We start from the raw sequence: 4,366 nt of genomic DNA on the forward strand, positions 1-4,366 counted from the left end.
CAGTTTGGAGGGTGGGATACATAAGGGATACAAAATTCTTCAAGAGCAAAGTTTCTAATATTCATTATAAAGTCGATTCAGTACATTTATAAATAAATAAATCACAGCTTATTCTGATGAATTTTGAATCCCTTACGTATCTATCTTAGAAAAAAAATCAAAACTGACAATAAGGAATTTGTTTTAAAAAGGTTTTTAGTGCCTTAAAAATAAAAAAACTTTCTTGTAAATTTTAATCTTTTGGATGGTTATGAATTTCTTTAAAACGTCACTTGTCACTTTTGAGTGGACACGATACTAGTTGCAAAAGACATTTTCATCAGTCACATAATTTTTATAATTTTATGTACAGTATTTAAAAAATTTGGATTTTAAGAATTTTTTTTATCTATTTAAAAAATTTGGATTTTAAGAATTTTTTTTATCTATTTAAAAAATTTGGATTTTTAGAATTTTTTTTATCAAATTGGAATATTAATTTTGTACATTCTTTATATATTTATAGTGCATTTTTTAGTTAAAAATTGAATTATGATATGCATTAACTTTTTAATTTTTTTTTGAAAATCCTTTTACACTTTTTATAGTATTTTTTAATCAACTCATCAATTTATACAGAATTTAGAGTTACAAAATTAACAAAATGAACAATACAAATAAAAACCCTGGACTAAAACTATATGTTGGACTGGACTGGAATATTATTTGCGTGTTAATCGTTCTGCTGTAACTAAAATTATATGTTTGGCTGGAGAAAATATATGGGTATTTGTATGATATGATGCTGGTAATTTGTTAATGGTTTTGTTGTAGTATTAATTCCTGTTACGTAATAGTGTTGGTAGAATGAGGCAACCTAAAAGTAAAGATACAAATTTTTGATTCATTGGCAACTTGGAAAAAACATTGATTTCACACCACCAAATTCAGAAACTCTAGATGCTACAAAAGTCACAAAAACAAGAGGTTAGTAAGACTTGATAAATTTTGAGAGAATACTACTCGAGTACTATACTTCAAAGTCACAGTTTATGATTCTCTGCTTAAAAAAATTGACAAATAGGTATATTCTTAACAATGGTTGGTATTTTTACAGACAATTGGTATAAAATCTATTGAAGTGGTTACCAATTTCCGAAAAGAAGTAATTTATCACACGTTTTCTCTGAAAAGAAAATACAAATAAATACATCGAGGTGTTTAGTGCGTTTTAATTTTATATTTTACTCTGTTATTTTAGATATCAATCAACGATCAATTGTCATTTGGCTATCATGATTCGTAAACAATTGTCACTGTGTTACTCCGAACTCAGAGTCGATGCTACAAAGTACATTCAGGTAATTTAATTAAACCTTACAAAACATTTAAAAACCTGAAGGCTTTTCTATTTTCTTACATAAGAAACTGTCACATTTCAAATCAACATTTTACAAAATCTACAAAAAATGAACATTCAAATCTATTATCTATTGACAAAAAATATTATGGACAGAATGTATATATGATTGAATTTGGTGTTGAAATGAAAATGTTGGTAATTTGTTGATTGTTTATTGTTGTTTTAGTATCTGGTGTTACATGTTTTTAGTGTCGAAAAATTCCATGGCTTTGCATCGTTTGTGCTTGGTATACCGTCACGTTCCTGTATTTGATGTTGTTTGGTACAATATAATCGATCATTTCACTCATCATGGCTTGGTACTTTTAAACCATCGGCTCGTTTCTCGACACCTGAATACTGTAATAAGTTCATAAAAGTGATAGGTAAGCTAAAGGTCTCTTTTTTGTCCATCTAAAAGGTTAACGCTGACACTTTCACATGCATTTATAGGTATATTTTACAAAGCAATCTTTTTGCAGTACGCAATTAATCGTGAATGATCTAAGTTTTAAAAAGTGAAATGACTTTGTTCATATTATTGTCATTATTTACCTGTGTATGGGACTTTAATATCTTCATTGTTTTGTTGCAGATATACTATGCAGAGATCAATCAGTAACCAAATATCATGATTCTTTATCAACGACGAAAATATTGCTTCCCTCTAACACCATCCAATAGTTTGAATGTCGACACTACAAAAATCGAATTAAGGTACTATAAGCCTCCAAAATGACCTACATTAAAAGTTTGCACAGTGGTCAATTGATATTTTGATGAATGCGAGTATTAATGTCAAAAAAGTGAGAATCTACTGAAATGATTACTTCATACATTCTACCTATCAATAAATTCAACTCTTGTTTTTAATTTGGAGAAAACATTATAAAAAAATATCTTGTAATTTTCTTTTTTCTCCAGAAATTCAATCGTCGACAATCAATTTTCAAAGTTTCTTCGCCACTGTTTATGCTGATATGATTGGAAATATATACACGTTAACGTATCCTAAGCACTCTCTATCACGTTTCACGATTAGATTGACCGATGCATTTTTAAAAGTTTTTCGTCATGACCATTCGTTATTGGAGTATTATGCTGTTATGTTTTTTGGTTCATTATACCTATCTTGTTTCAATTTGCCTTGTTAATCGAAATACTGCTGCTGGAATTAATGAAATTGGAATTGGACAATAATGATACTGTAGACTTTATTTCAACTAATGAGAGTATTGTAAATTTTTAATGTCTTACGAAGAAGTGATTTTTGTACAATAGTAATTTTGTTAATATTTATAAACAACTACATGATTATCTAAAACAACATTGTTCAAATCTTTTTTTTATAAATTGAAAATTGAAATTGTTTCAAAGCTCGTTAATCGACTCTATTGTGGCAAAACTTGATTTTGGCACCCACTTTGCCTAAGCCACCTTCAAGAATAGTTGTATCGTTACTCTTAGGTGCCAAATAACGTAGATACTAAACACCGAAACGAATGAAAAACAACTGGAAACACACGAGTGGAAACGAGTCCCCGTAAAGATAAATTGGCATTCGGGTTCTAATGGTGATCGGTGCCATATACTTGATCCCTGATGGACCTTTACGCTTTGGCGAAAATATTGTAAAAATGTTGTTTGGATAAAAAAATCTTTCGTCACTTTTTGCTCTCACCGAAAACAATATTGCTTTCCCACTAAAAATCGCTAAAACTAATTTTATTTAGTCCCCTAATCGTCCCTGAAATCGTTTTGCATTGCTCTTTCACGAAATTAAATTTACGCGAACAAACAATGAACAGCAAAAAGTTTAAAAGAGACAATTTTATATAAAGTGAAAAGCACTAACAGCACACTCATGGGATTTTGAATTTATCGAAACGAGTTGTTGCAATAAACAGACTGTACCTTTATATAATCATAAAGGTTGGCGAGTCCAGTCAAACACAGATTTGATCTGCAGCGTCACGCTTCACCTTGCCTCAATAGTTAAGCCAAATTGAAACAAAGCATTGCTACATTGCATTAAGTACCTAATCCTAACAGCAAAATTTTGAAACAGCAAACGCATTAAAAAAAGTCACACTAACTCATGTACAGTTCCTTCATATCTTTCTGGAAAGTCGCATACAATTCCTAAAAAGCTTCTTCCAGCAAATCCAACTAGGCATCAAGGCTGACCTTCCAGCCTCGGCTGGTTTATTCGCTTTAGTGTGAATCAAAGACCCCCCTGGGGAATGCTGGATTTTTTACCTAGGAGGTTAAAAATTGCGCAAAATGTCTTACAATAGATTAAATTTTCACAAAAAAATATTACACTTTGAATTTTTTGACTTTGCCATTTGACGATCTACCCTAACCCTATCGACTCATACTCGATTTACGATCGATAACAAATCGCTTAACGATCGATGACGAATCGATTAACGATCGATGACGAATCGATATACTCGATTGAAATACTAGCTCGATAATGGATCATCACATATCGATCCGTCATCGAGCCGTTCCGATGATCAATCCTATCGAGCGCGGCCGTCTGATGTAAGACATACAAACTGACACATCAGTAATTGGTAATACCGCCAACTGCTCTATAACTTGGGACGGCTGGTCAAATCTTGGGACGGTTGATTTCTGGACTGTATTTTTACTTACTGTTTAAATCTCTTTGACAACAAGATCTCACAATGCAATTTTCCGCGGAAGAACGGACTTTGTTGATATCTGTGTGTTTGGACTTGGAATAGTGCTCGAATTAACAAAGAAATTTAGAGACCAAAGTCACGAAGGAATAGAGTTCAAAGTAACAAAGAAATTAGAGAAGACAGTTACAGGGGAATAGAGTTCCGTTAGAGTTCCAAGTAACGAAACCGTCAAAGGTTTTGTTTTTGATAAGGTTTTATTTTTACATATATAAGTCATAAGTGTTCCCGTTTCATATCAGACACATATTTCATATCAGGACAGTGTCTACCT

The 4,366-nt window shown here is 31.5% G+C and overlaps 1 long non-coding RNA gene across 1 annotated transcript; it reads left to right on the forward strand.

Annotated features, from left to right (window-relative positions):
- Positions 1-767: 767 nt before the first annotated feature.
- LOC136798550 (uncharacterized) lies at positions 768-2,734 on the forward strand. Its single transcript, XR_010845397.1, has 5 exons — positions 768-966; positions 1,241-1,340; positions 1,569-1,767; positions 1,977-2,098; positions 2,306-2,734. It is a non-coding gene; the product is annotated as an uncharacterized lncRNA (long non-coding RNA).
- Positions 2,735-4,366: the final 1,632 nt, after the last annotated feature.

The sequence above is a fragment of the Clytia hemisphaerica genome, unplaced genomic scaffold (assembly GCF_902728285.1).
Source record: "Clytia hemisphaerica strain Z4C2 unplaced genomic scaffold, Clytia hemisphaerica genome assembly, whole genome shotgun sequence".
NCBI lineage: Eukaryota > Metazoa > Cnidaria > Hydrozoa > Leptothecata > Clytiidae > Clytia > Clytia hemisphaerica.